The sequence below is a fragment of the Suricata suricatta genome, chromosome 2 (genome assembly GCF_006229205.1).
Source record: "Suricata suricatta isolate VVHF042 chromosome 2, meerkat_22Aug2017_6uvM2_HiC, whole genome shotgun sequence".
NCBI classification, from domain to species: domain Eukaryota; kingdom Metazoa; phylum Chordata; class Mammalia; order Carnivora; family Herpestidae; genus Suricata; species Suricata suricatta.
This window is the reverse complement of record NC_043701.1, coordinates 155,201,446-155,213,625: the sequence shown is the minus strand read 5'-3', so window position 1 is coordinate 155,213,625 and position 12,180 is coordinate 155,201,446.

Here is a 12,180-nt window from a genome sequence, read left to right as displayed (position 1 = left end):
GAGCCCCGGAGCATAAAGACTGAAAGCGTGGGGCGGTCTGAAGAGTGGCTGTGTACCGCACGAGTGAGCTGCCGTTGTGCCAGGTCCACATCGTGTCCATTTGGCCACAGCCCCAGCCGACGTCCGTAGTTCACTTCAGATGACCCTCCCTCCCTCCCTCCCTCGAGCTCCTGTTTTAGGGTCCCTGGTGCCTGACAGTCTGCAGTTGAAAGCTTTCTTGTCTCGTGGGGGTCCTTCCAAAGAAATGATGCACTCACTTCATGCTTCGTATCTTCTGAGGATGTTTTATGAGCACAGGAATTACGGTGTCGTGTGGAACATGTTCCCAGACTGGCTCCAAACTCTGCTTCACATCCAGACCCTTACATGGTCTGGCCAGCCACCCCGGCTGCCCTGCCCTCCGAATGGGGAATTCTGGCATAGCTTGCCTGAAAAGGCAATAAACAAAGTCCTGCTGAAACTGTATGGCAAATAGCACAATCAGCTCCCATCCAGACACAAATACCCCTGGAGTCAAAATAGAAAGTGACCCAAGAAGGCCGGGGCCCTTGGGGAAGACTCCACTGAGGAGGCAGGACTGGATCTGGGCCCTGAGCAAGATGAGTCACAGGAGGAAGGAGTGGGCAGGGCATTCAGGCAGGGGACTGGTCACACAGAAGTCCAGAGCTGGGGACAGAACACAAGTCTGGAGCAGCGAGTACGCCGATGTGGGGCAGGAGTTCGTGTGGGTATCCAGGAAGGTGTCCCGTCCCAGACAGCTGAGACGGGGTAATCCCAAGGTGGGGGGCGCCCCTCTTAGGGCAGGGCGTGGGAATGGGGTCTGGGCTGGAAAACAGGTAAAGCTCAGTCGGCCAACAGGGCCATTTCCCCTGTGGAGGAACCTCAGGCTTAGTCCTTTTCTACAGAGGCCGTGTGCAGACCGCATTCTCCCATTTTCCACCCAAAGTGAAGGGATCACCAAAGGAGAGGCAAGAGGCAGCCAGAGCCTCACACGTCCCCTGCCTGGGCAGTCTTCAGTACTTGTTTGGCCTTTATTCTGGAATCCTTCGTGTGGGCCTGCCCTTTTCCTGGCGACCAACTCCTGACAACAGACTGTTGAATCAACCAGTCCTGAAGCTCTCAACTCCCCCGCCAAGGGGGGAAAAACCCTCTAGGACACATAAGATGACAAATGTTCTTCAAGCCACGGTTACTTCTGTTTAGGTTTTCAGTTGCAGCCAAAAGTATGTCAATGATACAGTATATACAAAGATTGTGGGGCATTTAGAAAAGTATTCAGATGGAGACAAAGGTGGGCCCCCAAGGACTAGATTATAATAAGTGTTATTTGCTCTGTATCCCTTATTTTGTGAAATCCTTTCCTGCATTTTGCACTAATCCCACTCAGTCTCTGATTCAGGAAAGGTTAATGCTGATCTTCCCCCCCACCTCCCACCACCAACCTCACTATTTTTAGTGGTAGTCACATGACAAGTCACAGTACTGTTTCCCTGCTTACACTGATTGCTTCAGGACTGGGCATATGATGATTTAAACTTGGCCAAATGGCATGCTAGTAGAAGTAAGTTTTTAGTGCAGTTATGAGGAAAAACAAATTGTCCTCATCCTTCGTGTAGAAGAAAGTATCCAACACAAGAAAGGGTGCCAGGGGATAAATAGAGACTTTGCCCACCTGGTTCCATCATTGCCTGAAATCCACCCCTGGACTCAATGATTTCCTTTTGCATAAGCTGGTTCGAATTTGGTTGTGTTTGAGTTTGAGTTCTATCCTTTCATCTTAGAAGACTCTCGGTAAATATCTGTGTTCAGGGACACCTGGGTGTCTCAGTTAAGTATCTGACTCTTGATTTTGGCTCAAGTCATGATCTCACAGGTTCATGGGATCAAGCCCCATGTTGGGCTCTGCACTGACGGCTCAGAGCTTGCTTGGGGTTCTCTCCCTCTTTTTCTCTGTTTCCCTCCCTCTCAAAAGTAAATAAACATTATACATACATATATATTAAAAAATTTTTAACCATATATATACTTAAGTATGTGTGTGTGTGTGTGTGTGTGTGTGTGTGTATACACACATATACTTAAAATGTTTATTTTATACCTTATTAAACAAGTGACTTTGGGTGAGCTACTTAGGTTCTGGGAGCCTTGGTTTTCTGGGAGTATAACATCTACGTCATAGGTGGTAGCATAAATACTTGGCACAGCATGGGCATGTACCAAGCACTCAATAGGCGTGAGAAGGTCCCTTGGGATTTTTCAGGTGTCCAGCTGTTTGCTTAGATCTGTACTCTACAAGAAACCAGGATTTTCTCCTGTGACTCATGAAGCAGTTTTCAGAAGCCAGACTTTCCCATCCCAGCTTTATCTGGTCACCAGAAACCCAGCCTTGCCCTCCACATGACTAAGGAGGGACAGCACTGAGCCTGAGATCAAACATTTCAACACCTAGAGCAAGTAGGCAGCTGCTACTGAGAACTGTGAGCAGTAGAGACCTGACTTGGGTCTGGGAAGGAGAAGGTGAATATCATGTTCTGCCTGCAAGAAGAGGTGGTCTGGTGTGGCTGGGGGGAGCAGGCCTGCTCTATGCAGGGAGTAAGAGCAAAGCAAGGGACTCTGGGTCTCCAGGTCTCTAGATACTTAACATGTGGGCACCGCAGCACAGCATAGAATACATGCTTTTGCACTGTAAATCCATTTCCAAATCTCCAAGCAAACAAAGATTTTGCATATTCAGCTGAATCGTCTGGCAATCTTTCCTGACTAAGGCTTTAAGTCTAATCAGGTCTCTTTTCTGATTCAGGGCAGTTTTGATATGATTACTGCTCAGTTCTGTCTCTCAAAGATACCTGAAACAGAACATTTCTGGGTAGTATTTGGGGCCCTGTATGGATAGTGCCCATGAGGCAGCAGCTGTGGGAGTGTTTTTAGGCACACGTAACAGAAACCTCCGCTCAAACTAGTTCAACAAAATAAATGGTATTTATTGGTTTACATAACTGAGGAAGTCCAGACCCATAGTTTAGATATGATTTCATCAGGGCTTGACTCTATTTCTCTGTTGATCTCTCTAAGTCAATGGTTTTCAAACTTGAGAATCTCAGAATCACCTGCAGGTTTATTAGAATAGATTACTGATTCAGTGGATCGGGGATAAAGGCTGATAATTTGCATTTCTAATAAATTTCCAGCTGCTGCTGCTGCCACCACCAATCCAAGAACCACAGTTCTAGACATCTGCCAGCACGCTGTCCATATCGTGGGTTGGGTGATGGGAGGCATCAAATAAAACTACCATCAGACAAAAGTCCTAAGCTCCACTCTTAACTGGCCTAAATCAATCACTACAGTAAATGTAGGAATTGAGTTGCGTTGTCACAGGAAACTCAGACAACTGGGGCTCCAACATGATGGAAGCTCATTTTCGTCTCGTGTAAGAAGAGGTGTAGAGGTAGGCGTGCCAGGGCTGAGGTGAGGGCTCTGTGATGTCATCGGGTACCAGGGCTCCTTTTGCTTTCTGCCCTTTGATCCTAGGGCAAAGTGGTATCCTTACCATCAGTACTGTGTTCCAGATAGCAGGAAGGAGGAGAAACCATGGCAAAGGAGTATGTGCCAGCTGCCTCATTAAGTGACTTTCCAGAAAGGCCCATCTAGTTACTTGTCTGGAACTGGTTTGCAACACCCCTCCTTGCTTCTACAAAGGATCTGGGAAGTGTGACTTTTTTACCCGGCCATATCGTAGCACCAAGAAGTAAGAGTCTGTTGGTAAGGAAGAAGGGACATTGGGTAGGGGAAGAAAAGTATCCTGATTCAAGGAGCTGGAAGGGGAATCCATTCACCTAAACATAGCTGATAGGGAGGAACTGTTTCATGCAGCCACGTGGGCGACTCTAGCTTCAGGGGAGGTTGGGAGATACAACTTTAGTTGGGCACACACCTGCCTGAGCAAAAATCAGGACCCTCTTCACAAGGAAGAGAAAAGGATAACCGTTGGGTACGCTGCCAGCACTGTTCGTCTCAATTACTCTAACCCCCCTCTAAACGGTAGACGCCTCCTTTATTCCCTTGAGTTCATTGATGGGTTTTGTGGATCAGGTTTTGTGGTAGGATGTGCAAAAGCCAAATTGCTCTGTGGGAGATGGAGAAAATGTGAAATTCCTGGGCACTTCTGGAGAAGAGGGAGGGAATTTAGACCTATCCCAGGCAGAGGGTACAGACAGAGGATTTGCAGGAAATTAGACTAGAGAAAGCTAGACCACCACAGTATTAAAAAAAACAAAACAAACAAACAAGAAAAACACCCTCCATGAAGGTAATTCTCTTGGAGGTTCTTAAATTTTAAAGGAAGGCAACAGTCACAGGAGTTCTGTTATTCCAGAGAAGTAGCTAGTGAAATATTGGAAAGAACTTGCATTTGGGAGTCCTACCGACCTGCATTGTCATCTTTAAATTGTCTGAACTTAGCAGAGTTACTTTTACCGAAATGGCCCTCAGTTTCCTTATTTGGAACAAGTAGAGGACCAACACCTTCCTGTCAGGAGAGAGTCCGATAATGGATTGAACACACAGCTCGGGGAAGGGGTCCATCAGCTTTAGCCACACAATTAGCAGATGGGCCCTTCCTGGTATATCTCTGTGTGTTCCCCAGTAGCCCAGCTAGGACCAATGCCTATAGGTGCTCCCTGATCACCTAGTGAAACACTATTTTGGCAGATGATAGGAAGGAGGAGGGGGTAGTCTCTGAGACCCTTGGACCGTTAGGGACTTGGTATGAGGGTGGCAGCCTAAAATAACCATACATCCTTGCTGACCCCAGCTCATTTCTAAACAACTGAGGAGTGTCATCATTCTCATATAGTCATGGATGTGAACATGCCCTTGGAGTCTATTGGAGTGGAAGGTGGGTTACATGTTACAGTGTCTTTTCTTCTGGCAAAAATCAAGGAATAGCTTTATAACTGCTCTTACTGGTAGAACTCCCTCTTTAGTGAGAATGATATTTAAAATGTCACTCAGTACTCATGAGCACCTATTAGGGCCCATGTGCTGAGAACAGGAGACACTCCCTCTGCCCAGTGGTTCAAAGCTTAACCTGTCTGGAGAATTGTCACGCTACCCCAAGATAGCTCTTCTCCTTAACTCCCAGTCTTTACCACCTATTTGACCCCCATTCCTAGGAGAACCCTTTAGCCAATAGCAAGGCACTAAACTAAACAGACCCACTCCAGGCTGGAAGGGAGGATAGTTCACTGCCATCTCAGAAGAAAAGCATTTCACTCTTTATTCCATCTAGCCCTAAGATCTCACTAACACTAGAGGGCAGTCTGGCCCCAGAGACCTAAGGAGGCCTGCCTGATTCCCACGGCCATCCTCAACCAGTTCACCTGCAGATGAAGTCCTGTCTCCGTAAAATAACTTCCAGAAACCAACTTACCTAAAAGGGAAGAACACAGGCCTTTTTTCAGATAAGAGACAGAACAGGTTTGGGCCTTGTTCCACCATCTTCTAGCTATTTGACCTGGGGTAAGTGTCTTAACTTCTCAGAACTTTGATAATATTTGCCCACAAATGGGTTTTGTGAGATTATATGTAAAGCACTCAGCACAATGTCCAGCCTATGATAAACCTTCAATAACTGTTAGCTGTTATATTTATTTTGTTCTAAGGAATATCTTTCTCTTAATTCTGAACATTCCTCTTTTATTTAAAGTGCAAAAAAAAAATAAAATAAAATACCTTGAAATTTAAAAAGAAAGAGTGAAGACAGCGAAGCTGGATGACTAGTTTGTATAATAGTCCTACTGCTCAATAACTAAGAAATCATGTACAAGTTACCAAAACCTCTTTGCATCTGAGTTTCTTCCCCTGTATTTCAGTTTAGTAAATAGCACCTACCTAATAGGGTTGTTATAATGATTCAATACGGGAAAAATGATCAGAATAGCGCCTGTCACACAAAAGCACAATAAATGTTAACTGTTGAGATGTAAAGAGATAAATAAATAAAATAAAATAAAATAAATAAATAAAGTGCAAACATCTCTTCCTTGGAAATGTGGTTGGGGACACACTAAGGAGATATCTATTGTGTATCAGCTCTATAGCAGGAGCCTTGCATATGATGGCACAACAATGTGAATGAAGGAATTGTTATCCCGTTTACAAGTACAGAAACTGAGGCTAAGAGATTGAGTAGATTGCCCAAGGTCACACATTTGGGAAGTAGTAGAACCTAGATTAGAACCTAGACAGCTGGGCTTCAGAGCTCTTCCCCATCACAGCAGGCTGTAGCAGTAGTATTTTCTTGTACCTTAACCCAAGGTAAGTAGTAAGGCTGAAGAAGGGGGTTGCCATGGCTACTAACTAGACCCCTTTTCAAGTAATCAGATCCTAGTTCTGCTTCAGTTTTGCAAGAGGAGATGCTTGTCTGGAAACTCTCCACAGCACCTGCCCCTGGAAGGAGCTGGCTGCACCTGAATTATTTAGAGCCTCTAGACATTTGATATAATGAGCAGGTGTGGATACTTCTCTGACTTTCCCTGACATGCCTTTACTTACCCCTTTTCCCTCTCCCTAGTTGCCTGTGAGGAAAAGGAGCCATCAGCCTTCTCCACAATGTGCACATGTCTCTTTCCTGCTGAAAATTTTTTGTAAGTGGACCATTTTCCTTGCAAATTTCAAAATCATGTTGATTTGAGTGGAAATTGGTATAACTAACACCCTAACTAGTAAGTGGATAAGTTATCTTTTTCTATTGATATACAGTATCTTTTCCTCTATTCTAAGCTTATTATATAAGTCGAACGAGAAGACTACATCTATATAAATGAAAAAAACAGCAACTAATAAAAGTGTTCATAGTATAGGTTACACCTATGTGAAAAAAATTTACGCTTAGAAAAAAGACTGGAAAAAAATATGAACATAAAGGTGGAACTTGGACTCTAGATTTTAGTCCATAATAGCATATAAAATACCATAGTAGCAGTTATTAATAAATTCAATGACTAGGGTCATGGGTTTTCTAGGATCTGCTCCCCCCTCACACACCCTCACCTGGGTGCTCACATCCACCCTCCCCCTGACCATCCATCTGTCACGTCCTCTCTCTCACTTCCTGTTCACGGGCCCTGTGCAGTCTGCAATTGCCCTGGTAGGGAAGAATTGTTTCCACATCTGCTCCTGATCTTCTTATGCAGTCTGTAACTCTGTATTGTATTAGCATCCTTTGCAGTACCTCAATTAGATTTTAATGTGAAATCAAACTGAATCCATTGAATCCTAGTTAATAATATTTTAATCGTGGATCTCTTTACAGCCAGCTATTTGAAAACCATTAGCCATTAATAATCTTGTGTTTAAAGAATATTTATTGACATGAAGGTGGGGAATAAATAGTAATTATATTAGGGCACCTGGGTGGCTCCATCAGTTGAGCGTCCAACTCTTGATTTCAGCTCCGGTTGTGATCCCAGGGTCATGGGATCGAGCTCTGTGTCCGGCTCCACACTGAACATGGAACCTGTTGAGATTCTCTTTCCCTCTGCCCCTCTCCCCTGCTCATGCTCTCTTTCTATAAAATTAAAAATTTTAAAATAATCTTATAATTAAATTTTCCAATTATATTATAGATATTTGGTTAGAAAAAAGACTAGAAGAAAATACATTAAAATATAATGAGTGATTCTTACCAAGCAATTAGACTACTAGTGAGTTTTATCATTATACTTTTCTAAGCTTTTCAAAGTTTCTGTTACTGCTTGAATTATTTTTAGACTATTTTTCTTTTTTTTTCAAAGCTACTAGAATTTATTCCTATGGGAAATTATTGGTACAGTGGTGAAAATAAAGTCTTTCATAACAATCTTTTAAATCTAAAAAGAGGGGCTCCTGGGTGGCTTAGTCAGTTAAGTGCCAGACTTTGGCTCAAGTCATGATCTTGTGGTTTGTGGGTTCAAGTCCCTCATTGGGTTCTGTGCTGACAGCTCAGAACCTGCAGTCTGCTTTGCATTCTGTGTCTCCTTCTCACTCTCTGACCTTTCCTGCTCATGCTGTCTCTCTCTCTCTCCTTCTCTCTCTCTCTCTCTCTCTCCCTCAAAAATAATAAATAGGGGTGCCTGGGTGGCTCAGTCAGTTAAGCGTCAGACTTTGGCTCAGGTCATGATCTTGTGGCTTGTGGGTTAAAACTCCTCATCGGGTTCTGTGCTGACAGCTCAGAGCCTGGAGCCTTCTTCAGATTCTGTGTCTTCCTCTCTCTCTGTTCCTACCCTACTCACACTTTCTCTCTCAAAAATAAAGATTAAAAATTTTTAAATAAGTAAACATATATACATAAGTCTAAAGAGAGGCTTATTTTCCCATCCCACCCCTCTTTGCAGTCTGTCTTTTGCAGGCAAGACATCAAGGCTCAAGAGGGTATGTCCAGACTGGTGCTCAGGGATTGTGGCCCCAAAGAGTGACTGAAGCAGTTAGCTCTAGGACACAGAACAACTCCAGCCTGTGGCTCTGTTGGCTGATGCTCTGGTTCCCCTATCCTGTGCTCACAGCCCTCCCAAACCAAGAGAACTTCCAAAAGCCATGAAGTTTTCCTGCTCTAGGTATTTCTGTGGACTCTAGTTTTCCTTCTCTGACTCACAAATAAGGCTACATCTCTGACTTTGTGTTTCCATATTCTGTTTCAATGCAGACAATTAGATGGTAAATAATTCAAGAGGACGGAAACTGGCAAAGTGGTGTGTGATGTCCAAATAGCTATCTTGTTTACCCTCTGGTGTAAACTTCAGGCTCGTCTGCAAGTCAGGAGCCCTAGAAGTAGGTAGAATGTGCAAACACAGGAATCTTCCTGTTTCCATTCCTTCCCATTGTTGAATATTGTTGAAGGTGGGAAGCAGTTTCCCAGTTTGGTTAACATAAAACAGCATGGCTTTGACAGATTCAGATAAGTTCGACAAGTCTGAAGTCCTCCCACAGTGGGCTGCGTGTGCAGAGTCCAGAAGTATCCATCTCTCCTTGGGGTGAGGATTCATGATTTAAAGCTGAGGTCTCAGCACTATCACCATCCACCCTCCATCTCTTCCTCCTCTGCAGTGAGGGAGATACCTTTCACTAAGCCCTTCTACACCTGCCCATCATTAAAGAAGCAGTCTTAGTTAAGACTCTTTGAGTTACAGGTAACATAAACCACCTTTACCTTGCTTAAGAAGAAAAGGATAATGTATTGTGTGGACCTTGGGTGTCTCATAAAGCCAAGGGCAAAAACATAAAGCTGGCCCAGCCTCTCAAGAGACTGGAACTAGCTCAGGCGAAAAAGAAATTTGTGGCTCAGGTAACTAGGAACTCCAACATTGTCTGGATGCTCCTATGCTTCCCCTTTTTGCATGAGGACTTCATTTCCTCCTACTGGAGACTGGCTTCTTCCATGAGCATGGAAAACTGAGCCAGTGGAAGATTCCAGACTTATTCTCATGCATAATCCCATACCTTCCACTTACTGCACAAATGAAAAAAAGCTCTGGCTCCCCCTTCCGATGCAGAAGAACTTTGGTTGGTCTACTTGGGCTGCCTGTCCTCCGTGTGGCAGAAATGCAGAAGAGGGGCCATGACATGATCTGCACTGATTCAACCACATATGCCTATATGACCATGTCATAGCTAAATTCTGAAATGATTTCATAGAACTTCCTTTTCTGGATAGAATTCAATAGGTAGAAACAATTCAGTGTTCTAGCTGAAACAACTAGAAAAATCTGGGTAAGTTACAGAAATACTATTTTAAAAGATATTGGAGAGTTTTGGTAGCAATAGGACTGATGAGCTACAATTATGGAGAGAAAAGAGCCTTTTCTGAATGAACTGATAATCTCTGACCTTTTTCTTTTATGGGGGTATTTGCCAAAACTGGGCATAGGCCAAGGGTAGAGACTAACCCAGGCCTAAAGTTTTTACTAGGACAAAGAGAAGTTGGTAGAGCTTTTGTTGGACAGTGCGCTCGGAAGGAGCCTAATAGTGGAATCTAGACTAGCTCTAAACGCATGCTTAGTTTTCCCCGTGGGGGACATTTGCTGAATTCAGAAATGGAGTAGGAGATGCTTGGCTAGAAGTATCTAATAGCACAGGGAAATTTCCCAGACTTGCAGTACGTAGGACAAAGCCCTATTAGAAGGAGAGGGCTGCATCAAATATAAGATGGGCGTCCCTGTAGAGATATTTGCTAAATTTTTAAACTATGTGAGGCAAGAAACCAAAGAGCCTGAGCTCCTAAGAACAGACTAAATCTTCCATAGACTTTGAGCATTGGAAAGACAGAGACCTGCCAGGCTATCAATCAAAACCTTGTAGGGACTCCCTCCAAGGGACAAGATAACCCAGAGTTGGACTGGACTAGTAAAGGGGCAGTTAAGCCTCCATGCAGCTGGATCCCTGACTAGATTGGGAAGATCTGCCCCTCACCCCACCTGCTAACAGAAGAGTAAGAGAATCACCACTGGAGGAAAATATCATCTGTAGCATTTATGATTCCTTTATGTAATTATGAAACATGTGAAGAACAGGGAAATATGACTAATACTGAAGAGAAGAATCAGACTATGAAAGCAGACCTACAAATGATTCTGATATTTGAGTTACAGACAAGGACTTTATAATAAGAATTAGAAAACATGTTTAAGAAACTGAATCTAAAGGAGGGGCACCTCAGTGGCTCAGTTGGTTGAGCATGACTTCAGCTCAGGTCATGATCTCATGGTTCGTGGGTTTGAGCCCTGCATCCTGCTCAGTGCTGACAGCTTGCTCAGAGCCTGGAGCCTGCTTTGGATTCTGTGTCTCCCTCTCGCTCTGCCCCTCCCCCACTTACACATTGTCTCACTCTGTCTCTCAAATATAAATAAATTGTTAAAAAAATTTTTTTAAAGAAACTAAAGGAAAAGGACACAATATATGTAAAGAGAAAGAATTTCAACAGACAATTGAAATATAAAAAGAATCAAGTAGGGGCGCCTAAGTGGCTCAATTGGTTACGGGCCCAACTTTGGCCCAGGTCATGATCTCACCATTAGTGAGTTCAAGCCCCGTGTCAGGCTCTCTGCTGTCAATGCAGAGCCTGCTTCTGATCCTGTGTCTCCCTCACTCTATTCCTTCTCCAGCCTCTTTCTGTCTCTCAAAAAGAAATAAACATTAAAAAAATTGAGTAGACATTCTAGAACTGATAAATGTACTATCTGAAATTAAGAACTCATTAAAACAAATATTTCCAAACCTGTTAATTAATACCTACTGGCCCAAGCCTCTTGAGTTTTCTCTCCTTCCGCTTCATGGCCATGTGGCCCTTCCTGGGACATCCTGGACTTCCTCATGATCCAACAGCTTCAGAATTTAGTGTTGATCCAGACAGGGGGCTCTAGATCCTGCTACACCACTGATACAAATGTCCTTTCTGATCGGTTGGGGTCTGTATTTTCCCATTGTCAACTAGTAAAACCTTGAGTTTCAAGTAACTTGTTCTGTGAGTATTCTGTAAGACAAGCTAACATTTCTGATAAATTTTAACTTGATAAATGAATGATATCTTGCAAAACGAGTGGTATGTTATGCCAAATGCACATGATCACGACTGAGTCAATGGTTCTTGAAGTTTGCTTTGGTATACAAGTGCTTTGGATTACAAGCATATTTCCAGAACTAGTTATGCTCACAAGCTAAGGTTTTGCTGTATTTTGATGTCACTTCTTGGCACTGTCATTGAAAGTCCACACCAGAACCAAATGATGGAAATTTGGGAGGAACTCCATGAAGGAGGCAATATCAGCATAAAAAGAAAAATGGAAGGACATAGAAAGGGATGTTTGTTCACTTATGATACTCAAAAAGCCAGAAATCTGAGATGAAGGCTGCTGTTTGCTAGTTGGCCTTGTTTTATGTTTCCTCCCCAGCATGGCTGAAGAGAACTGAGCAAGCCAGGGGAGAAGGGACTGAATGAGGTGTGGGAGTGTCTGGATAAGTTTGCTCTGTTGCTTAGTCTCTTGAATCTGACTGACTGGTAGTCCCACACCAGTTCTTCTCATAAAGCAGCCAGGATAGCCTTAGTGACTTAAGTTCCTCAAAGACAAAAGAATCTAGTGAGGACTGACTGCCTCTCAGAGGTTAAGAGAGCAGGATTTAGAGATAGATAGCTCTAGGTTCAGATCC